Source organism: Protopterus annectens, chromosome 1.part1 (genome assembly GCF_019279795.1).
Source record: "Protopterus annectens isolate FY-2018-M chromosome 1.part1, PAN1.0, whole genome shotgun sequence".
Lineage (NCBI taxonomy): Eukaryota > Metazoa > Chordata > Ceratodontiformes > Protopteridae > Protopterus > Protopterus annectens.
Genome location: NC_056726.1, coordinates 1,127,680,542 through 1,127,706,532, shown reverse-complemented (window position 1 = coordinate 1,127,706,532; position 25,991 = coordinate 1,127,680,542).

Genomic DNA, 25,991 nt, shown 5'->3' with positions numbered 1-25,991 from the left:
TTTATAAAACATGCTGTTTTTTTTTCACACAAATGGTCTGAGCGAGCTGGATCATCGAGATTTCTCTTGCCGTGGCAAACTAGATCTGAGGTAATTCCAGCAGTGCATTGTGGGATAAGGGGCTTGGTCTCGAGCTACTGGCAAACCTTGAGCTTTGCTATCGGCCGTGTCGGAGCCGGGGATCGGCTCCGAACCCATCAGTAAGAATAAACGGCGAGATTTAACAACTTCACATTAAGGGATTACCTTGATAATATGCGTGAGTTTAGAAAGATTACTATGCAACTGTTTTTTGATAATTACTCCAGAGCATAAAAAGTTTTAGCACAAATCAGGCAACAGAAAGTAGAATGGGCTGTCATCAAGCTTAGGAAGTCTATACCAAGGAAATTCTATAAAAGACTCTATAAAGCAGAGAAATATGGAAATCAAGAAAATGTAAAAATGGAAATGTTTACAGAAGAATTAAATATGCCAAGGTTAGAGGTAGATGAGACTCAATTACTAACAATTAGGATAGGAGGAGATGAGGTAAAAATGGTGATGTTTAACCAATCTACAGGAAAGTCCCCAGGTGACCATTGCTCTACACCAATACTCAACTCCTCCCTGGTTAGATCCGATCACAAGCTAATAACCTTGGAAATCCACATCCTTCCCACCCCTCCGACAAAGGTAACCACCATGAAAAACTTCTCTAAAGCTAACTTTGGGCTCCTAAAAACACAGGTGGCTAACTTCACGGCACCCATGTAAATGGAGAATAGTTGCATGACTGCCAAATCATACACCAATACACTGTACGAACACGTACACAAATGCATAGATCTCACCATACCCAATAGAAATAAGATGCTCTCCTCAAAAAACAAAAAACAAAGCCAATCTGGTGGTCCCCTGGCATAAACAAACCCTACAGAGGAAACTGATGCAGAATAAGGTGAAATCCCAAGACTGGAAAAACTCCCTTATCAGCCTCAACAAAAGGTTGAGATCCTTCATCAAATCCTCTAAAGCTAGGTATGAAAACAGAAATGCAGCAGATAGTAAAGACAACCACATGGCCTTCTATAGTTATGTAAAGAATCTCCATAGCAATACCTAGATTTGCTCTGAGCTACTGCACAATGGTATCTCCTATACCGAGGCAACGGATACTGCAAATATACTGGCGGACAGATTCAGTGCTAACATTACCCCTCCCCCCACAAAGGACCAATCACAATACCAGTAGATTGCCAGGTACCCAGTATTACTGCTGCAAAGGTTAAAACAGCACTGTCCAAGGCCAAGAATATAGTTTCTATGGGACCTGACAGTATCCCTGGCTGTGTTCTACATGAACTGCAGAGTAAACTGGCACCTAACCTGTGTGTCCTGTTCAGTCACAGCCTTACCTGAGGCTTTGTCCCTACCGAATGGTGCACTGCTACAGTCATCCCTCTCCACAAAGGAGGAGCGACTGCAGACCCCGTAAACTAACGCACCATTAGCCTGACAAGTCTTATATGCAAAGCTATGGAATGCATCATCATGGACCTAATAAACAAGGATATAGGGAATCTCCAAACTCTGGATCCTACACAGTTTGGTTTTGTGAAGGGTAGATCATGCCTGCTCAACTTGGTTGACTTCTTTGAGTCAGTCACCAGAACTGTGGATGAAGGTAAGGTGGTTCATACAGCCTACCTTGATCTAGCCAAGGCCTTTGATACCATTCCCCATTCAGGAATCATAGAAAAACTTACTAAGCTAGGCATCAACCCCTATATCACTAGGTGGGTTGCAAACTGGCTCATAGATAGAACCCGCAGTGTGAAATTAGCTGACTCCAAGTCAGACTGCCGACCAGTCACGAGTGGAGTCCCACAGGGTTCAGTCCTGGGTCCTCTCCTGTTTGGTATCTACTTCTCTGAAGTCCAGGTCAACACGAAGGGACTCTGGCTGACAAAGTTTGCAGATAATTGCAAGTTGGGAGCTATTAACTCCCTAAGTGATGTTGACATCCTACAGAAAGGCCTCAATGAGACCAACGACTGGTGTCAGAACCATGGCCTTAAGCTCAATGCCAAAAAATGTGTCTTCATCCCCTTTGGGAAAAATCCAGTTCCCTTGAATTACCACATTGATGGTAGTCCACTGAACACAGAAGGTGTTATAACAGATCTGGGAACACAGGTTGACAGCAACCTCTCTTTTGACCACCACTTGCCACTGTGGTTAGAAAGTCATTCTGTGTGGCATATCTCATCACTAAGGGTTTTTGCATCCAGGAAGAAAGAGGTCACTGTCTCCTTCTACTCTTCCCTCATTAGGCCAATCATCGAGTACAATGCCCCATTTGGCATGTACCTCACTAGACACATGCAACAACTGGATAGGCCGCAAAAGTACCTCACAAAGAGGATCCTAGGCCTTAAACACTTGTCCAATATGGACAGACTCAAAAAAGTCCAACTATTCTCTGTGTCATATCACCTACTTAGAGGCGATCTCTGCTTGGCTTACAAAGCCATGTCTGACCCAGCTCTGTTAGAAATGCTACATCTAAAGAAATCCCAATCCCTCCACACCACACACTCCAGAGACCTCAACCTCATTACCACAATCAACAGAACATGCTGGAGGGACAGGTTCATAACCCAGAGACTTGCCCATGCTATGGAATAGACTTCCCATACATGTCAAGCAGAGCACCTCACTGGCCCTCTTCAAGAGAAATCTTGATGAGTGGATGGGAAATAGAAAATTCACCCCAGGGATCACTGGGAACTAAGGTTAGGTGGCACGATGCCAGGGTAATCCTATGGGCTAGGCTTGTAAAGGCTTCAGGGCCATTAGCCTAGTACACACCTATGAACCTATGAATAGATGCTATTCCTGTGGATAAAGATCTGGAAGGTTTTGTTTAACAATATTAGCTGTAATACCTAAAGAGGGTAAATATCCATCAGGTCCAGCCTTATACAGGCACATTTCGTTAATAAGCCATTATATGAAGTGTTTATATCTATAATGGCTAAAATAATTGCAAAAATAATGCCAAAAAGGATAGATATGGATCATTGTGGTTTTGTGATGGGGAGGCAAACATTACTTTAACAGAACACTGATATTCCAGAGGGAAGCAGAATGGAAAAAAATACCACTGTTGCTGGTGGGTCTTGATGCTGAAAAAGGATTTGACTGACTTAGCTGTGACGTTCACACCAAGTCATTGGAAGCATTTGCATTCCCTGATAAAATTATAAGGTTGATTAGGAGGATATATGAGGGATCAAAGGCAAAAATTAAAGTGGGTGGATTCCTCTCTGATAATTTCTGCTTGAGCACAGGAACTAGGCATGGGCGTCCTCTTTCACCTTTATTTGCATTATATTTAGAACCATTGGTAAAGAAAATAAGGGACTCAGAAGTTCAATGATATAACTGGTATGGTAGTCAGGAAAAGCTGTCTCTATTTGCAGTTGATGTTATTTTATACCTCGTAAAACTATAAAAGGACATTTCAGTGTTGAGGAACATTTTGAAACAGTTTCACATCTTTTCAGGATCCAAAATTAATTAAGCTAAAACAAAATGAGAAGTTATGTACCTACCATAACGTTCCATGTTAGTTGTCTTCTCTCGCCTTCTTTCTTACTGGATGGGTTCGGAGCCGATCCTCGGCTCCGACTCGGCCACTTACTAAAGCTCGAGAGCTAATTTTACCGGCTCGAGGCAACCCTATATCCCATGATGCAAGGCGATAACTACCCAGATCTCGTTTGGTAGCTAATGAAAAATTATGCAATATATTCCTCCAACTGGAGAGGAGGAGGAAGGGGAAATAATCCCTCGAAAAAGACCAATCTGATATAGTGACACTAGGAAGCTAATTAGCTTGGAAAAATTGCATCAGGACTCTTCAAGGAAGAGGAATAAACTTCTCGGTCTGACCAGGCTAGGGGGATGGTGGGAGGGACGCAAGAAAGAAGGCGAGAGAAGACAAATAACATGGAATGTTATGGTAGGTACAAAACTTCTCAATGTTAAGTTGTCAATCTCGCCTTCATTCTTGCTGGATGGGATCGTGTCCCTAGCACCTTTATCCTGGGTGGTTCAATGGAACAGACTCTTGAGAACGGTGGAACCAAAATTTGCTCTGTTTCTGGAGGCCAAGTCCAATTTGTAATGTGAAACAAAGGTATGAGGAGAGGCCCATGTGGCTGCTGCACAAATAGTGTCTATTGGAAGTCTAGCCTGAAAAGCTGTAGATGTAGCTAGTGCTCTAGCTGAATGGGCTTTTGGCCTAGAAGTCAACTCTTTACCTCTGAATTGATAAATGCAAGTAATCACAGAAGACAGCCACCTAGATAGGGTTACCTATCACCTAGATAGGGCCTTTCCTGTTCTCTGCATAGGATAAAAACAGTTGATTAGATTTCCTAAATTGTTTGGTTCTGTCCAAATAATATCTGAGTTGGCAGTGAACATCGAGATAATGCAGCTTTTGCTCCGCTCTATTAGAATAATTTGGGAAAAAAACTGGAAGATCAATAGATTGATTTAAGTTTGTCTGCGAAACCACTTTGGGTAAAAAAGACGGATTAGTCCTTAGAGAAACTCTGTCTTTGTGGAAGATTAAGTAGGGAGGACGAATGCAGAGGGCATGAAGCTCAGATACCCTCCTGGCAGAAGTAATGGCGACCAGGAAGAGTGTCTTCCAAGAAAGAAATTTCAATGAACAGGTAGCCGCAGGTTCAAAGGGGGGAAGAATCAAGGATGTTAAGATTAAATTTAGATCCCACTGTGGTGGGGAGTCTCTAATCGGAGGCTTAAGTAAAAATACACCTCTAAGGAATGCCTTGCAAAGTTTATGGGACATGATGTTGTGGTCCAAAAAGCCAATATGAAAATTTGAAATGGCCGCCAACTGAACTTTTACTGTGGAGGAAGAAGATCCTGAGTGAAATATTTCTGCTAGGAATTCCAAGACCGAATGAATCGGAGCAGTAAAGGGATCTATGTTCCTAGCTTTTGCCCAGAAGGAGAAACGTTGCCATTTACTAGTGTAAATCCTTCTGGTGGAAGATTTAAGGGAAGCTACTATGATATCCCGGACGGGATTAGAAATCATAGGAAGTCTGGCTAGGGATGGAAGTGGAGCAACCAAGCAGTGAGGTTGAGAGAAGGTATGGATTGGTGCAGCTGCCCTGACTGGTGGGTCAGAAGATCTGGAACCGGGTCCAGATGCCATGGCTGTACCAAAAGATAATGATGCAGGAACTGAAACCATATCTGTTGAGGCCAATAAGGGGCAATGAGAATCATACTGGCTCTCAAGGCGGTTGCTTTCTGAATAACTTGTGGTATTAGAGGAAAGGGAGGAAAAGCATAGAGAAGTCCCCGGGGCCAATCTTGGATTAGAGCGTCTCTGGGTGGATGGCCTGGAAGGGGGAAGAGGGAGAAGAAGTCAGGGCATTTGCTGTTTTGAGGCGTAGCAAAAAGATCGCAGCAAGGAAGGCCCCATTTCTGAAAAATCTCTTCCTTCACAGATTGTTTGAGAGACCACTCATGAGGCATGAGAATAGCTCTGCTCAACCTGTCCGCTATGATGTTGGATTTCCCGGGGATATGCGTTGCTATCAGAAACCGCTGAGAAGAGATTGCCCACTGCCAAAGTCTGAGTGCATCTCGACACAGTAGATAGGACTTGGTTCTGCCCTGCTTGTTGATATACTATACTACGGACATATTGTCCGTTTGGACTGCAATAGTCCCCAGGGGAAGAGAGTCGTGGAGGGCTTGCAACGTTAAAAGCACTACTCTCATCTCCAGGACATTTATGTGCAGGTGGCATTCGAAAGGTTGCCAAGTGCCATGGACCATCCTGCCCTGATAATGCCCCCCCCACCCGATCAGGGAGGCGTCCGATGTAACCGTGGCGACCGGGGCGGGAGGAACAAAGGGTCTGCCCTGATGGACTTGAGGGGACAATATCCACCAGGTCAGATGCCCTTTGCAAATTGGAGTTATCATGATCCTGTGATGCATGGGAAGTCGTTGAAAAGACCATTGGGCGAACAGCATCCACTGTAGGAGACGCATGTAAAAGCGGGCAAGGGGAAGAAGTGTTATGGCGGCCACCATAAGACCCAATACTTTCAGGGCAAATCTGGCCTGAATTTTGTCGCTCTGGAGAAGCACATGGATGTGGTTTTGAATATCCAAGATCCTTTGATCTGTTAACTTTGCTGAAAGTTGTACGGTGTCCAATTTGGCGCCTATAAAATAGATTGGCAAGGCGACAAGGCAGATTTTTTGAAATTTATAGAGATCCCTAGACCTCTGCAAATGTGAATGGTGTAATCTCTGGCTTGGAGAAGTTGATGCCTGGTGGTGGCAGTGAGGAGCCAGTCGTCTAGATATGGAAACACCTGGAATCCTTGACGTCTCAGGTGAGCCGTAACCACTGACATACATTTGGTGAACACTCTGGGGGCTGTAGTGAGTCCAAACGGCAGGGCTCTGAATTGGAAGTGACTGGTCCCCAGCCAAAAGCAGAGAAACCTTCTGGAGTGCCTGTGAATTTTTATGTGATACTACGCATCCTGAAGGTCCACCGAGCACATCCAATTGTCCTTGCCCAGAAAGGGTGGAATGGACTGAAGCGTGACCATCCGGAATCTTGTTTTCTTTACAAACTTGTTTAGTTTGCTGAGATCTAATATTGGTCTCCAGTTCCCTGCCTTTTTTGGTACTAAAAAGAACCTTGAGTTGATTCCGGATCCTATTTGGTCTGCTGGGACTGGCTGGATGGCTCTTTTTGCTAGCAGTTTTGATATCTCTGGTACTGCTAGTTCCCTTAGACCGGGTGGAACGTCTTGAAGGGTTCCCTTTTGCTGAACTGGGGATTGAATAAAGGGAATTTTGTAACCCTCGGTTATGATCGACTGTACCCATTTGTCTTGAGAAAGGGAAAGCCAGGCTATTGGGTACAGCGATAATCTTCCCCCGACTGCCTCCGAAGGTGGACAATCGGGCAACATCTCAGGGATGCTGGAAGGGTTTGTCAGAGAGAGGCTCCCTGCTACCCTGATTCTGCGGACCCCCTCTGCCCCTAGGGCGGTGTCTGTTGTTGTTACCCCCTCTGCCTCTGGGGGTAAACTGACCTCATGCGTCAGGCGTGACTCCTTGAGATTTGCGGAACCACACTTTCCCTCCCTTCTGACCTTTTGGGTAAGGTCTTGAAGGGGTGGAGAAACAGACTCCTACGGCAGAAAGAGTCTTGCCATCTTGTTCGCATCTAGTCAAGGTGTCTTTCACTTGAGGTCCGAACAAGGTCGAACCATCAAAAGGAGAGTTTGTGAAGGACGCCTTGAAGAGGTCTGCAAAATTACAAAGCCGCATCCAGGATTGACGCCTTAAAGCCACTCCTGTGCCTGCGGCCCTACCCGCTCCATCGGCTGCATATGAAATGAGCCGCATGGAGTAGTTAACAATGGAGTTTAGGATTCCTAGCTATGAGTTAATTTTATCCTGGGACCCAGCAGCTGACGGATCCTGTAAAACTTCTCCCATCTCTTTAAGAACATCTCTTTGAAGGTGGGTGAAGTGACACAAGTAGTTCAGTGACTGCATGGCAAAGGTCACTGAAGAAAATATCCGCTTGCCATACCTATCCATAGTCCTGGAATCCTTGTTAGGAGGATAGACAGGTACTGAAGGATCAGCTAGTTCCTTCTTGGTGGCTGCAGCCACCACCATGGCATCAACCGGGACACCTTTTGTCAAAAATTGCCTATCAGGTGGGGCCGTGATGAATTATGAAGGCCTCCAAGGAATGGGTTCCACCGAATCGGGGGCCATCCACACCTTCTGAGCCACCACGTCCATAAGAGGGTCGAAAGGCGGAGACACCCAGGAGGTAGAGGGTCGAGACCCGAATGCCTCCAGGTATACCGACTCGTCCTCGGAAGGATTAAGGGAAGGCCAGTTCCCCCTCTGCTTAAGGAGTTCAAGGATGTCTGAGAAAGAGACATCCTCAGAGGGGGACCTTGGGGATCCCTCCAACTCAACCAAGTCAGTATCATATGTAATAGACTCAGGGGAGTCTAGATGTTTCCTCTTACATGTCCTCTTACGTGGAGGCTCACCTGACGGGTCAAGAGAAGCCTGTGAAGAGGAAGATATTCCCAGTGGGGAAACCTGAGGCGTTGGATCTCTGGGTCCGGGAGCAAGAGAGTGGGAAGAGACGTCAGTAGGCACTATAGTGGGAGGAGCTGATGGAACTGACCATTGACTACGCCCTGGGGCTAGTACACTCCTCATCACCTCGAAGGCTCCCCCATCAGAGAGGCCAGAAGGCTCCCGCTCCGAAGAGGTAGGAACCCCAGGCCGCACCGACAGGGACGGCTCCGAGGCTGATGTCGGGGCTGAGCTCACCAGGGCCGAAGCTCCGAGAGGGAGAACAGGGTCGGACAAGGGTCCGATGCCACTCGCCCCCTCGGAGCCGACGAGAGAGACCAGACGCCCGGATCCTTCCAATGAAGGCATCAAGGAGGAGATCGGAGCAGAGGATGACAGAGCCGAAGGGGGAGGTATCGGCTCCGAAGCCACAATAGTCACAGCTCCGAGGAGCTCCGGCTCCGAGCTCTATAGGAGAGTCGAAGGAGGAATGTTAGGTGGATGTGTAATAGCTACCATCTGATGAGACGGGCTATGGAGCATTTGGGCCAATGCCTGAGACTTTAATAGTCTACTCACCACTCTCTCGAGGTCGTGGTCGGACACCCTGGACGACCGAGAAGACCGGCTCCGATGGCTCCGCTCCGAGAGCAGGGGTGATCTTGGAGCCGAATGTATAGACTCCAATGAAGGGGATCTTGATCTCTTTCTGGAGATGGGTGGAGCCGAAGGAGCCGAGGATACATCGGCTCCAGCCGGAGCCGACAGTGAGTGCCTAGATTTAGCGGTATCGGCGCCAGGTGGAGCCGATACTGTAAGCTGTGACACAGAAGGATCAGCTCTGGCCGGAGCCAATCTCGTCACAGAAGGCGAACCAGTAGCCGATGGCTTAGGGCTTGGAACCGAAGGCTTTACTGGTTTCGAGGGCTTCCCCGGAGCAGACTTAGTAGGGGAGCTCTCAGGCTTTAATAAGCCCCTCAGTATTAGTTTATTTCTGCGCTCCTGCAGGACTCTTGGGCTGAAGGCGTGGCAGACAGAACAAGAGTCCTGCAGGTGCAGACGTCCCAGGCAGTAAACACAAAAAGTGTGACCGTCTGTCAGAGACATTTTCTGACAGCACGAGTCACACTTCTTGAAGCCTGAGACCTTTGTGTCCTTCGACATAACTGTGTCGATGGAACACTAAGTATCAAAAACACACACACACACAATAAACACCCAATCCAAAATAAAATAAAACAGGGATACAAACACACCCAAACACCACACAGAATCCCTGACAAAAAATTAGGAAAGGGGGAGGCTTAAGGCCTAACTTAGGGGAAGGGATAAATAACTGGAAAAGGGGGGCCAATAACGGGAGATAGGGTTTAAAATCTAACTGTTAAGAGTTAAAACAATAACAGTAGTGGACTAAAACAAAAAGGGAGTGACTAAAAGTCTGAAAATTTGAAAACTTACCAGGAGCCGGTAAAAATGCACCTCGCAAGCGAAAGCGGCAAACGAGATCTGGGTAGTTATCACCTTGCATCATGGGATATAGGGTTGCCTCGAGCTGGTAAAATTAGCTCTCGAGCTTTAGTAAGTGGCCGAGTCAGAGCCGAGGATCGGCTCCGAACCCATCCAGCAAGAATGAAGGCGAGATTGACAGCTTAACATACAGTAGTGGTAAACTGGGTCTATATTATATTCTCGAAAGCCAACAATACTGAATCCAATATTGTCGACACGAGAATAGCGAATGCTGAGACTATCGAACGTGTAAACAGAAATCTCCGTAAGGGGAGATTTCTGCTTACTGCAATGTAGTGGGGTCTCGGAGTTGGTATATTTAAGTAGCAGGTGGTGTGGGGGCATAGCCCCCCACATGGGAGGTGCAGGGTGGCTTGCCCCCCTGCTTAAACCCATTAGGGTACTTTTGTCTTTTTTTGGGGGGGTTGTTATTATCAGTTCGATGGTTGAAGACATTGACCATATGGTGTCGACCATTTGGTGTTCGATGTTTTCAACCTTCGAGCTTATAAAATAGACCCGGTAAAATATATACCCACACACAAACGGGTTCAGCAATATTCATATTCATGGGGACATAATAAAATGAAGTATTTAGAGTATGGATTAAAAATAAAAATCGCAAAACACAATATCGCAGAACGAATAATAAAATAAACATCCACAGGATTCAAGCAGAGCACTCCAGAATTGTTTGAGTCAAGAAGAGAATAAATAATAACGCGGACTACTCGAACAGTCCAGCTTTATTAACAGAAGTAAGCACTTTCACCATTCGGCTTCATCAGACATGAATTAAAAAGAATGAAACATTTAAATATCTAGCTCTTGCATTTCATTGACTATTACAATAATTACATCACTGAACATTGAACTTTTAGGATATATTATAAAAATGTTTCAAGACTAAAATTTGTTTTGTCTTATTACTAAAACATGATAATATGAAAAACGCTGATATAAAACATGAAAATATATGTATATATAAATACATTAATATTATAAAAAGTTTTTTACATCACTAATAAGGATTAAATGAACTGTACTAAACATACATACACCTTACCTAAAAAATCATGGCAGCTAAGGAAAGGTGGAAAGAGACTAAACAAAAGATAATGCAAAAACAGAGAAAACTGAAGCTCTGTTATGTGGATATGGATAGTAAGATACAAACAGTTAAAATGCTTTTAGTCCCTTTAGTTTTATACACAGAGGCATATTTTTATCAACCAGAGGAGAAGTTGTGGGTAGCAATTAATAAAGAGCTGAAGGATTTTATCTGGGAGGGGAAGATGGCAAGAGTCAAGTAGGATCAGCTGATTCTCCCAACAAAACAATGTGGACTGGGATTACTCGATTTCAAGGGGTACTTCAGATCTACACAGTTAAGGCTGCTACACATATCAGAAGCAGAAGCCTATAATTCAAAGTAGAAAGGGATGATGATGAAATGGGGAAGCTCAAGAAACAAAGAGAGACTGAGATTTTGGTTTAACAACACAAATATGCAATCAGCAAAGGGCTTGCAGCTTATATAAACAGTTATATGTTGTGATATTAAAAAGTTTGCATTTAGTATTGTTGAAAAGTTACACCTAATATTAGAGAGGGTGATGATGAAATGGGAAAGCTCAAGAAACAAAGAGAGACTGAGATTTTGGATGCAAACCTTTAAAGAGAATAGCAACAATCATAAAGAATATTATATTCATAAAGTAGCAGAAAGTATTTTAAGATCTAAGCTAACACGTGAATGGAGAAAGGAGATTCTGCCAATAGGGATGACTACAATTAGGGATACAGACAATAGCCAAGAGGGGGCTGGAATTTATTGGAGAAAACTGACAAGGGAACTAACTAGAGAGGGAAAGAAAGGTAATAGAATGGGAAGATGCCAAGAATTTATCTGGACTGCAGGTTAGAGATTGCCTTCCCTATGAAGGATTGATATCAGAGTATAGACAAAGAGAAAGAAATGGGGGTTTCCAAAAGAAAGACTAGCACTAGTAGAGTATTTAGTAGAATCTAGAACAGAAGCTGCTCTTAAAAATGTCTAATTAATACAGCATATAACATATTGCATGATAAATAAAAGAATCAACCAGTGGAGGTTAGAGAGAACTGGGAAGAGAGACTGGATAAGCAATTCACAAAAAAAACAATTGGGGGTTATATGTTTGTCTCTCAAATATGCAATGAAATGTAAAAAGAATTAAGATTTGTGCTTAAAAATGTTTAAATAGATACTTATATACCCCAAGTAGACTCCAGAGAATTTTTCCTCAGGTAGACAGCAAATGTTGGAGGTGTGATGGGGAAGAAAAACATAATTGGGAACATATTTTCTAGAGCGTAATGAGTTGGCAGACTTTAAAGATTCCCTGCAGATGACTCTGTCAGAGATACTGAGTGAGCAAATTGGTGTAACTAGAGAAGTGATTTTTCTGAGCTATGATACAGACTTGGAATTGCATAGACATAGTAATGCCTTACTGATTATGGTGGCTGCCAAAAAAAATATTTACTAGAAAATGGAAATCAAAGTCTAAGCCAACTATACTAGAAGTGGTGAATATAGTAACAGAGATAAAACAACTGGAATTGGGATCTTTATAAAAGGGTAGGAGCAAATTACATAAGAAAAAATGGGAATTGTGGGAATAGTACATACAGCGGAGGAATGTGGTTTAAAAGAAGGCAGGGTTTGAATGAACTATGTAATGTCTGAATGACAATGATTGGGTATATTATAAGTAATGTATAATGTTTGCAAGTAAAATGTGTCATCACGGTTTGTGATATAAAATTGTTGCAACTGTGATTATGTGTATGTCCAACCAAGCAAAATCCAAAAGGAAAAGGTGCCAAAATCAAAAAACAGTCCAAACAGCAAAAAAAAAGGCACCCAGGAAGGATGACTGACACTCGTGGGTAAAATGAAGTAAAGTTTATTAGTCAAACAATGAACATAGATCCAAAAGAAACAACATTAACACTCTATAATCATACTGCATTTTTGTTTTATGTGTATATCATTTGTTTTCATTTATATAAATGTGCGAGTGCCTTTGTTATAATAAGAAGTTATGTACCTACCATAACGTTCCATGTTAGTTGTCTTCTCTCGCGTTCTTTCTTGCTGGATGGGTTCGGAGCCGATCCTCGGCTCCGACTCGGCACTTGCTAAGCTCGAGAGCTAATTTTACCAGCTCGAGGCAACCCTATATCCCATGATGCAAGGAGGAGACTACCCAGATCTCGTTTGGTAGCTAAGGAAATTAGGAATATATTCTTCCAACTGTAAAGGAGGAAGAAAAGTAACAATACTAACAATGACAATCATAATCATCATAATCCTCTGAAAAGGATCAACCTAATCTAGTGACACTAGAAGCTGATTAGCTAGAAAAAAGGATAAAGCCTCTTAATAGAAGAGGCATAATCTTCTCGGTCTGACCAGGCTAGGGGGATGGAGGGCGGGACGCAAGAAAGAAGGCGAGAGAAGACAACTAACATGGAACGTTATGGTAGGTACATAACTTCTTAATGTTAAATTGTCAATCTCGCCTTCATTCTTGCTGGATGGGACCGCTTCCCTAGCACCTCTATCCTGGGTGGCTCAATGGAACAGACTCTTGAGAACGGTGGAACCAAAATTCGCTCTGTCTCTGGAGGTCAAGTCTAATTTGTAATGTGAAACAAAGGTATGAGGAGAGGCCCATGTGGCTGCTGCACAAATAGTGTCTATTGGAAGTCTAGCCTGAAAAGCTGTAGATGTAGCTAGAGCTCTGGTAGAATGGGCTTTTGGCCTAGAAATCAACTCTTTGCCTCTGAGCTGATAAATGTAAGTAATCACAGAAGACAGCCATCTAGATAAAGTCACCTTGGAAACTGGAAGGCCTTTCCTGTTCTCTGCATAGGATAGAAACAGTTGATCAGATTTCCTAAAATGTTTAGTTTTGTCTAGATAATATCTGAGCTGGCAGTGAACATCAAGACAATGTAATTTTTGTTCCGCTCTATCAGAATAATTTCGGAAAAACACTGGAAGATCAATGGATTGATTTAGGTTGTCTCGATGCCACTTTGGGTAAGAAAGACGGATTAGGCCTTAGAGATACCCTGTCTTTGTGGAAAATTAAGTAGGGAGGACGAATGCAGAGAGCATGAAGCTCAGATACTCTCCTGGCAGAAGTAATGGCGACTAGAAAGAGTGTCTTCCAAGAAAGAAATTTCAACGAACAGGCAGCTGCAGGTTCGAAAGGGGGGAGAATCAAGGATGTTAAAATTAAATTTAGATCCCACTGTGGTGGGGGGTCTCTAATCGGAGGTTTAAGTAAAAAGATACCTCGAAGGAATACCTTGCAAAGTTTATGTGACATAATGTTGTGGTCCAAAAGGCCTATATGAAAATTCGAAATGGCTGCCAGCTGAACTTTTACTGTGGAGGAAGAGGATCCTGAATGAAAAATCTCAGCTAGGAAGTCCAAGACCGAATGAATCGGAGCAGTAAAGGGGTCTATGTTCCTAGCTTTTGCCCAGAAGGAGAAACGTTGCCATTTACTAGTGTAAATCCTTCTGGTAGAAGATTTTAGGGAAGCTACTATGATATCCCGGACGGGATTAGAAATCATAGGAAGCCTGGCTAAGGATGGAAGTGGAGCAACCAAGCAGTGAGGTTGAGAGAAGGTATGGATTGGTGCAGCTGCCCCGTCTGGTGGGTCAGAAGATCTGGAACCGGGTCCAGATGCCATGGCTGTACCAAGAGATAACGATGTAGAAATGGAAACCATATCTGTCGAGGCCAATAAGGGGCAATGAGAATCAACTTGGCTCTCAAGGCGGTTGCTTTCTGAATTACTTGAGGTATCAGCGGAAAGGGGGAAAGGCATAAAGAAGTCCCCGGGGCCAATCTTGGGTTAGAGCATCTCTGGGAGGATGGCCTGGAAGGGGGAAGAGAGAGAAGAAGTCTGGGCATTTGCTGTTTTGAGGTGTAGCAAAAAGGTCGCAGCAAGGAAGGCCCCACTCCTGAAAAATCTCTTCCATCACTGATTGTTTGAGAGACCACCCGTGAGGCATGAGAATAGCTCTGCTCAACCTGTCTGCTATGATGTTGGATTTCCCGGGGATATGCGTTGCTATCAGAAACCGCTGAGAAGAGATTGCCCATTGCCAAAGTCTGAGAGCCTCTCGACACAGTGGATAGGACTTGGTTCCGCCCTGTTTGTTGATATACCACACTACGGACATATTGTCCGTTTGGACTGCAATAGTTTCCAGGGGAAGAGAGTCGTTGAGGGCTTGCAACGTTAAAAGCACTGCTCTCATCTCTAGGACATTTATGTGCAGATGGTATTCGTAAGGTTGCCAAGTGCCATGGACCATCCTGCCCTGATAATGCCCCCCCCCCACCTGATCAGGGAGGAGTCCGATGTAACCGTGGCGACCGGGGCAGGAGGAACAAAGGGTCTGCCCTGATGGACTTGAGGGGACGATATCCACCAGGTCAGATGCCTTTTGCAAGTTGGAGTGATTATGATCCTGTGACGCATGGGTAGTTGTTGAAAGGACCATTGGGCGAATAGCATCCACTGTAGAAGACGCATGTAAAAACGGGCGAAGGGAAGAAGTGTTATGGCGGCCGCCGTAAGACCCAATACTTTCAGAGCAAATCTGGCCTGAATTTTGTAGCTGAGAAGAATCACCTGGACATGACTTTGAATGTCCAAGATCCTTTGGTCTGTTAACTTTGCTGAAAGTTGTACGGTGTCCAATTTTGCGCCTATAAAAGTAATAGATTGACAAGGCGACAAGGCGGATTTTTCGAAATATATAGAAATCCCTAGCCCTCTGCAAATGTGAATGGTGTAATCTCTGGCCTGGAGAAGTTGATGCCTGGTGGTGGCAGTGAGGAGCCAGTCGTCTAGATATGGAAACACCTGGAATCCTTGACATCTCAGGTGAGCCGTAACCACTGCCATACATTTGGTGAACACAATGGGGGCTGTAGTGAGTCCAAAGGGCAGGGCCCTGAATTGGAAGTGACTGGTCCCCAGCCGAAAGTGGAGAAATCTTCTGGAGCGCCTGTGAATTTTTATGTGATAGTACGCATCCTGAAGATCTACCGAGCACATCCAATTGTCCTTGCCCAGAAAGGGTAGAATGGACTGAAGCGTGACCATCCGGAATCTTGTTTTCTTTACAAACTTGTTTAGTTTGCTCAGATCTAATATTGGTCTCCAGTCCCCTGTCTTTTTTGGAACTAAAAAGAACCTTGAGTAGATTTCGGATCCTATTTGGTCTGCTGGGACTGGCTGGATGGCTCTTTTTGCTAGCAGTCTTGATATCTCTGGTACTGCTAGTTCCCTTAGACCGGGTGGAACGTCTGGAAGGGTTCCCTTTTGCTGAATTGGGGTTTGAATAAAGGGAATTTTGTAACCCTCTGATATAATCGACTGTACCCACTTGTCTTGAGAAAGGGAAAGCCAGGCTATTGGGTACAGCGATAATCTTCCCCCGACTGCCTCCGAAGGTGGACAATCGGGCAACATCTCAGGGATGCTGGAAGGGTTTGTCAGAAAGAGGCTCTCTGCTACCCTGATTCTGCGGACCCCTCTGCCCCTAGGGCGGCGTCTGTTGTTACCCCCTCTGCCTCTGGGGGTAAACTGACCTCGTGCATCAGGCGTGACTCCTTGAGATTTGCGGAACCACATTTTCCCTCCCTTCTGACCTTTTGGGTAAGGTCTTGAAGGGGTGGAGAAATGGACTCCTACAGCAGAAAGAGTCTTGCCATCTTGTTCGCATCTAGTCAAAGTGTCTTTCACTTGAGGTCCGAACAAGGTCGAACCATCAAAACGGGAGTTTGTGAAGGACGCCTTGAAAGGGTCTGCAAAATTACAAAGCCGCATCCAGGACTGACGCCTTAAAGCCACTCCTGTGCCTGCGGCCCTACTCGCTCCATCGGCTGCATAAGAAATGAAACCACATGGAGGAGTTAACAATGGAGTTAAGGATTCCTAGCTGTGAGCTAATCTTATCCTGAGACCCAGCAGCTGACGGATCCTGTAAAACTTCTCCCAACTCTTTAAGAACATCTCTTTGTAGGCGGGTGAAGTGACACAAGTAGTTCAGCGATCACATGGCAAAGGTCGCTGAAGAAAAAATCTGCTTGCTGTACCTGTCCATAGTCCTAGAATCCTTGTTAGGAGGATGGACAGGTACTGAAGGATCAGCTAGTTCCTTCTTGGTGGCTGCAGCCACCACCATGGCATCAACCGGGACACCTTTTGTCAAATATTGCCTATCTGGTGGGGCCATAATAAATTTAGAAGGCCTCCTAGGAATAGGTTCCACCGAATCCGGGGCCATCCACGTCTTCCGAGCCACTACATCCATAAGAAGGTCGAAAGGCGGAGACACCCAGGAGGTGGAGGGTCGAGATCCGAACGCCTCCAGGTATACGGACTCGTCCTCGGAAGGATTAAGGGAGGGCCAGTTCCCCCTCTGCTTAAGGAGTTCAAGGATGTCTGAGAAAAAGACATCCTCAGAGGAGGACCTTGGGAATCCCTCCGACTCATCCAAGTAAGTATCAGATGTAATAGACTCGGGGGAGTCTAGATGTTTCCTCTTACATGTCCTCTTACGCGGAGGTTCACCTGAATGATCAGGAGAAGCCTCGGAAGAGGAAGATATTCCCAATGGGGAAACCTGAGGCGTTGGATCTCTGGGTCCGGGAGCAAGAGAGTGGGAAGAGATGTCAGCAGGCACTGTAGTGGGAGGAGCTGATGTAACTGACCGTTGACTACGCCCAGGGGCTAGTATACTCCTCATCACCTCAAAGGCTCCCCCATCAGAGAGACCAGAAGGTTCCCGCTTCGAAGAGATAGGAACTCCAGGCCTCACCGAGAGGGAAGGCTCCGAGGCAGATGTCGGGGCTGAGCTCACCAACGCCGAAGCCCCGAGAGGGAGAACGGGGTCGGACAAGGGTCCGATGTCACTCGCCCCCTCTGAGCCGACGAGAGAGACCAGACGCCCGGATCCCTCCAATGAAGGCCTCAAGGAGGAAATCGGAGCAGAGGACGACGGAGCCGAAAGGGGTGGTATCGGCTCCGAAGCTACAACAGTCACGGCTCCGAGGAGCTCCGGCTCCAAGCTCTGTAAGAGAGTCGAAGGAGGAATGTTAGGTGGATGTGAAATAGCTACCGTCTGTTGAGACGGGCTATGGAGCATTTGGGCCAATGCCTGAGACTTTAATAGTCTACTCACCACTCTCTCGAGGTCGTGATCAGACAGCCTGGACGACCGAGAAGAACGGCTCCGATGGCTCCGCTCCGAGAGCAAGGGTGATCTCGGAGCCAAACGTATCGATTCCAATGAGGGGGATCGAGATCTCTTTTTAGAGATAGGTGGAGCCGAAGGAGCCGAGGATATGTCGGCTCCAGCCGGAGCCGACACTGAGTGTCCAGATCTGGCAGTATCAGCACCGGATGGAGCCGATACTGTGACTTCTAGAATGGAAGGATCGGCTCCGGCCGGAGCCGATCTCGACACTAAAGAAGTTGAACCAGTAGCCGACGGCTTGGGACTTGCAGCCGAAGGCTTAGCATGTTTCGAGGGCTTCCCCGGAGCCGACTTAGTCGGGGAGCTCTCAGGCTTTAATAAGCCCCTCAATATTAACTTATTTCTGCGCTCCTGCAGGACTCTTGGGCTGAAGGCATGACAGATAGCACAAGAGTCCTGCAGGTGCAGAGGTCCCAGGCAGTAAACACAAGAAGTGTGACCGTCTGCCAGAGACATCTTCTGACAGCACAAGTCACACTTCTTGAAGCCTGAGACCTTTGTGTCCTTCGACATAGCTGTGTCGAGGAAACACAAGTTGACAGGAAAAAAACACAGACACACACACACACAAATAACACCCAATCCAAAAATCTAAACTTAACAGGGATACAACACTCAAACAGAGACAAAAATCCCTGACAGGAAAATTTAGGAAAGGGAAAGGCCTAAGGCCTAATCTATGGGAAGGGGATATATAACCCGAAAAAAAGGGAACACTAACGGGAATAGGGTTAAAATAAACGTTAAAGTTCACAAAACTACTAAGGTTATGAAAAATAAAAGGGATGAGACTAAAAGTCTTATTATAAGAAAAATTTACCTAGAGCTGGTAAAAGAGGCACCTCGTTAGCGAAGCGGCAAACGAGATCTGGGTAGTCTCCGCCTTGCATCATGGGATATAGGGTTGCCTTGAGCTGGTAAAATTAGCTCTCGAGCTTAGCAAGTGCCGAGTCGGAGCCGAGGATCGGCTCCGAACCCATCCAGCAAGAATGAAGGCGAGATTGACAACTTAACATGTGATAATTTAATAAAGATGTTTCTTGTTTAAAAAAACATGGTTAATAGGAACTGTGTTACATTCTCTTTTAACAGTTCAGTTAACAGTTATACCTCAAGAAAAAGAAGTTATGTACTTACCATAACGTTCCATGTGAGTTGTTCATCTCGCCTTTATTCTTACACATGGGTTCGGAGCCGAAACATTGGCTCCGAGTCGGCCGCTTCACTAGCTACAGATCTCTGAGTAGCTCGAGGCCAGGTCCCTATCCCATGACGCTTTCTGTCCTAACACAGATCTAGTTTGCTGAACCCAGCATGAACAGGTGTAACATAATAAATACTCCAGCTAGAGTAAGAAGTTCCAGAACAAGACCACCAGCCCTAAAGTCTACTCGCTCTTTGAGACCCTGGAGGGGAAAGGTGGGTGGGAATGTAAGAATAAAGGCGAGATGAACAACTCACATGAAATGTTATGGTAAGTACATAACTTCTTTATGTGAAGTTGTTCAGTCTCACCATTTATTCTTACACATGGGTAGCATCCCAAGCACCCTAGTCCTGGGTGGCTCAAGGGAGTATATTCCTGAGGACAGTGGAACCAAAGGGAAGCCCTGTCCCTGGAGGCCCTGTCCACTTTGTAATGAGTGAAAAAGGTATGAGGCTTAGACCAAGTGGCAGCTGCACATATAGTGTCCAAAGGTGATCGAGTTGTATAAGCCGAAGAAGTGGAAACGGCTCTAGTTGAATGCACCTTCACACCATGCTCTAATGTTTGGTTCGCTGAAGAGAAGATAAATTTAATGCAGTCAGTTAACCTCTGAAAAGGGTAACTTTAGAAACTGGTAATCCTTTCTTAGCATCAGCATGAGACACAAAGAGTTGGTCAGACTTCTAAATCCTTTTCTTCTATCCAAACAGAACCTCAACTGTCTGTGGACATCGAGTTTATGCAACATGTATTCCAGCTTATTAGAATGATTCCTGAAAAAGGTTGTAAATTCAATAGTTTGATTCAGATTAGTCTCAGAACACACCTTTGGCAGGAATGAAGGATTAGTCCACAGTGATACTCTGTCTGGGTGGAACACCAAATATGGGGATTTGATAGAAAGGGCTTGGAGTTCAGATACCCTCCGTGCTGAGGTAATGGCCACCAAGAAAATAGTCTTCCAAGAAAGAAACTTCAACTGACAGGATGATGCAGGCTCAAAGGGGGGAAGAAAAATATGTGACACCACAAAATTTAGATTCCAGGGAGCAAAGGGTTGTCTAACAGGTGGCATACGATGAATGGTGTCCTTAAGGAAGGCCCTACATAATCTGTGAGACATTAAATTAGAACCTTCAGCTCCAAGGTGAAAATTCGAGATAGCAGCCAATTGAACTCTAATCATGGCAGGTGCAGCACCTTCATGAAAAGCTTAGATAGGAATTCCAGTATACTAGCAATTGGGGCAACATAAGGATCAATTTTATTCTGAGATGCCCAAAAGGCAAATTGCTTCCATTTACTAGCATACAACTTTCTGGTGGAAGCCTTATGCGAAGATACAAGGATGTGTTGTACTTCCGAAGAAAAATCTTGTGACCTGGCTAGGTAGGGAATTGGAGCAGCCAAACTGTCAGTCTGAGGGAACGAAGGGAGGGATGGAGGGCCCCTGATGAATGTGTCAGTAGGTCTGGAACTGGGTCCAGAATCCAAGGTTCCTCCAGTTGATAGAGTTGGAGAAGGGGAACCAAATCTGACGAGGCCAAAAAGGGGCTATTGATTACAGTCCTTCCCAGTGTTTTGTCTTTCGGCAAGAATTCCAGAATCAGGGGTGTAGGTGGAAATGCATACAGGAGTCCCGGGGGCCAATTGTGTATGTGCGAGTCCCTTGGGCTGTCTCCCGGAGGGGGATTCAGGGCAAAGTAGCTTCTGCATTTGGCATTCATAGGGGATGCAAACAGGTCACAGCAAGGCTGGCCCCATCTGTGGAAAATCATCTCCACAACTTCGTTTTTGAGAGACCACTCATGCGGTAACAGGATGGCTCTGCTCAGTTTGTCCGCTATCATGTTGGATTTCCCCGGGATATGCGTTGCTATCAGAAAGCGCCCGGTGGATACAGCCCACTGCCAAATTCTCAAGGCCTCTCGACACAGGGGGTAAAACTTGGTTCCCCCTTGCTTGCTGATGTACCAGACAACTGACATGTTGTCTGTCTGTATCGCAGAGGCAGAGAGCCGTGGAAGTGCTGCAATGCCAAAAGCACCGCTCTCAGCTCCAGAACACTGATGTGTAACTGTGACTCTGTCTCCGACCAGGTGCCTTGGGCTGTTCTTCCCTGAAAAAGTCCCCCCCCATCAGAGAAGCATCCGTGGTCACCGTGGCTGATGGCAGGGGAGAAACAAATGGTCGACCCCACTGTAACTTGTTGGCTGGTCAACCACCAGCGAAGATCCTTTTTACAAGAGTCCATAATCGTGATTAAGAACGACATGGGAAGTTGTTGATAAGACCACTGGGTGAATAGTAACCAATGAAGAATCCTCATGTGCATATGTCCCAGAGGAACCGCTATGAGCGTAGCTGCCATGGTGCCTAGTAGCTTCAATACTTGAAGGACTTTCCTTCTCTGCAAAATGTCCGAGACCTGGTTTCAGAGAGAGGTTATTCTATCCAGCGGCAATCTTACAGTGGTGGTGGTGGTGTCTAGTTCTGCTCCGATAAAGGAGATACGCTGCAATGGCGACAACACAGACTTTTAGAAATTGATAGTGATGCCTAACTGAGAGCAGAGATTGAGAGTATGATCCCTGGACAGAATTAGTTGATGCCTGGAGGTGGTGGTAAGGAGCCAGTCATCCAGATATGGAAACACTTGGAATCCTAGATGCCTCAGGTGGGCCGTAACCACTGCCATGCATTTAGTAAACACTCTGGGGGCTGTTGTGAGTCCAAAGGGCAGTGCTCAGAATTGGTAGTGACTGGCTCCCAGCTGGAAACGCAGATGATCTCTGGATGACCTGGCCATTTTGATATGGTAATACACATCTTTGAAATCTATCGAGCAAATCTCCGAGGAATGGGAAAATAGACTGAAGCATGACCATCCGGAACTTCTCCTTCTTTACAAATGTGTTGAGTCTGCTGAGATCCAAGATGGGCCTCCAGTCCCCTGTCTTCTTTGGAACTAAAAACAATCTGGAGTAAGTCCCGGATCCTATCTGGTCTGCTGGGACTGGCTGGATGACTCTTTTTTCCTGCAGCCTCTGAATTTCTGTGGCTGCCTGATCCCTGAGACTGGGTGGAATATCTGGGATTTTTTTCCCCACAGGTGGGTTTCTTAAGAATGGGATGGTGTATCCTCTGGTAACTATGCTTTGTACCCAAGAATCTGTTATAATTCCAAGTCAGGCATCTAGATACAAAGCCAAGCGACCCCCAGCTGCCTCCAGAGGAGTACAGTCGGGCCTCCTTTCAGGAGCACTGATAGGGCTTACCAAAGAATTGATCCCGGTTGCCCTGGTTCTGTGGACCCCCCTCTGCCGCCTGGGTGGCGTCTTCCATTATTAACCCCTCCTCTGCCCCTGGAGGGGGGGTTCACTACGTGTGTTCTGGAAAGCTCCTTGGGACTTTCGGAACCACATTTTCCCACCTTTCTTCCCTTTGGGGTAAGGTCTGGTAGGGGTGGAAAAACGGACTCCTACGGCAGACAGAGTCTTTCCCTCTTGCTCACACCTAGTGAGAGTCTCCTTGACTTTAGGCCCAAAAAGAGAAGAGCCATCGGATGGGGTGTTGAAAGCTTGAAGGCTTCCGCAAAGGAGCATAAGCGCATCCAGGACTGTCTCCAAAGAGCTATCGCTGAGCCCACTGCCGACTCGAACCATTGGCAGCATAGGAAATGAGCCGCATGGACGAGTTCACTATGGAGTTAAGGGTATTAAGTTGTGTTGTCACCTTCGCCGAGAGAGCTCCATCTGTATTTCCTTGCAGAGTATCTCCAAGCTCTTTCAGGAGATCTTTGAAGACAAGTAAAATGAGTCAAATAGTTAAGCGATCATATAGCAAAGGTCGCAGAACTAAAGATGCGTTTCCCGTATCTGTCCATCATCCTGGAATCCCTATTAGGAGGATGGACAGTAGAAGAGTTTCTGACATCTCTTTCTTGGTGGCTGCCACCACCACCATGGTATCAACCAGGACTCCCTTAGTGAGAAACATCTTGTCTTGCAGAAAAGTGATAAACTTGATGGGCCTCCGAGGGACTGGTTCCATAGAATCAGGAGACTTCCACGCCCTTCATGCAAACAAATTCATCAGCTCGTCAAAGGGCGGAGTCACCCAGGAGGTGGAAGGTTGAGACCCAAAGGCCTTCAGGAGCACCGACTCATCCTCAGTAGGGGTAACAGACTGCCAGTCACCCCTCTGCTTTAGGACTTCCAGGATATCAGCAAAGGAGATATCCTCTGAGGGGGACTGTGGGGACCCTTCCGATTCCTCTAAGTCGGTGTCTGATGTCAAAGTCTCCTGCGGGGAATCTAAATGCCTCCTCTTACAAAGTCTCTTCATGGGAACCTCATCAGTTGGGGCTTGTGGTGAGGTCTCAGTAGAGGAAGGGTCACCCAATGGGGTTACCTGAGGCTCCGGGTCTCGACGCTTCATAGGGACCTGCGATGTAGAGGCAGAAAGTGGCACCTTAGGGGAGGAGGAGGGACCTGATGATGTGTGTGTCTTAGAAGACATAACCCTCCTCATAGCATCGGTTCTGAAGAAGACGGCAACTTCCCCGGTGCTGAGACAGTGGGCTCTGAGCCAGAGGACGGAGCCGAGCTCATCCGCGCTGAAGCCCCGAGGGGAAGGGTCGGAATCGACGCATTGGTTCGACTCTCCCCCTGGAATTGACGAGAGAGTGTCAGCTCCCAGACTCTTCCAACGGAACCGAAGAAGTCAGGATTGACACAGCCAAGGGCACTGGAACAGGCCTTGGCTCCGAAGGCACCACAATCATCAGATCCTCCTCCCCCGGCTCTGAAAGCCCTATTTGGCTCGGAGGAGGAGCAGTCACAGCAGGTGGAATGGACATAGGCCCAGAGGCCGGTTGGGTCGAGACCGATAAATTTAGCAAGTGCCGGGTTCTCGAGGAGCCTCTGCACCACCCGGTCCACATCCACATCAGATAGGGTCCTCGAAGAGCGAGTTGAAGGAATTGAAGATGCCACTGACTGAAGGATAGGTGACCCCAAGGTTTTGGAGACCGGCTCCAAGACTGGGGACCGGCTCCGAAACACTTGCACGGTGCACGGCTCCAAAGACTGCGGAGCCAGCGACCGCACCTTAACCTTAGGGTTCGGAGCCAATGACTTGGGCTCCGAAGACACCTTAGAAGACTTCAACCCCTTTGATGACTTTGAGGTCTGGTCAGCCTTGTCCAAGGACTCTTGAAAATCTGGCTTCAATAAGCCACTATCTACCAGTTTCCTTTGTCTCTCCAGCAAAACCCTACTACTGAAGGAATGGCAGATAAAGTAATCCTCCTGGAGGTGAACAGGCCCCAAACAATAAACACAATTTCCATGGGCATCTGTAATGGACATATTCTACCCGCATTTACACTTCTTGAAGCCAGATCTCTGCTTTTCTTTATGGTCAGACATCATAACCAACAATAACACCACTGAAGAAAATATTACTGCAAGTTTAAATTGCAAAATAGTCTACGTTTCCAGATCCCTGAACAACTTACTCAAATAACAGTATAGATATAAAAATATATATCTAACTAAGCACACTGTATTATCATAACAGACATGCTAATCTGAGGCACTAAAACTCTAACAACACACTTTTAAGTAATATATAGAACAACAAGATGTTATCCACTACACTAATGTTCTAATAGCACTAAATCACACTATTAATGATATATAAGACACACTAATAAATATATATAAATGGATAGGGAATAACTAAAGAAAAGGCCAAGGCCTAAGAGCATCCGCTCTGAAAATGACAAACTCTAAATACAGATTTTTATGGCTAAGCTGCCCAAAAAAACAGTACAAATATAAATTATTTTATCTAATAATAACTATCAGCAAAAATATGCCTAAAAGGAAGATAAATGTAAATAATTGGCCCGAGCTCTCGAGACGACCTCCGATCTGTTGCAGTGGCAAACTAGATCTGTAGTAGGACAGAGAGCATCATGGGATAGGGACCTGACCTCGAGCTACTCGGAGATCTTTAGCTAGTAAAGCGGCCGACTCAGAGCCAATAGTTCAGCTCCGAACCCATGTGTAAGAATAAACGTTGAGATTGAACAAATTCACATCATGGTTTTGGACATGATGATGATGTTTGGCTTCCTGTGATCAGCACAGGTATTACTCCTTTGTTAACAATGAAATAGTCCACAACTGAGAGTTAGTTCTTTCCCAACAAACCCACTCACGTCAGCAACTATCTCTTGCCACAGATCTTGTAGTAGGGGAGTCAGCATTAATGTCTATTTTTTTCTGTGATTCTTTATCCACAGTATATAAGTAACACTTGCACACCAGTTTAACAATGTCTTGTCTTGTTTAACTTTTGGGAGCCACAGTGGCATTTTGGTTCTTTCCCAACATTTGGTGAAATCTTGATGACCTTTGTATCTTTCACATAACATGTCTGCTCTCTTTGATGAGGATCCAACATTTCCATCTTTATATAAAAACAAGCCTTCACGTTTTGATAATCTTCACAGGTTTTTAGGTGAATAATAAGCTAACTGCCTTGGAGGGCCATTGTAAGCCTACACAGTCGTCCGAGATCAGAATCAAACCCTGTATGTTGTGTTTATGAGGTGACGACCCAAACCATTATGATAAAAACAGGGATTTGCTCTAATTGTAAAGCATTTATGCATTAGATCTGGTTATCCCCATTGTGCATATTACAAAACAGTCTAACGCACTCAGTCATTTAAGATAGACTGGTTGAA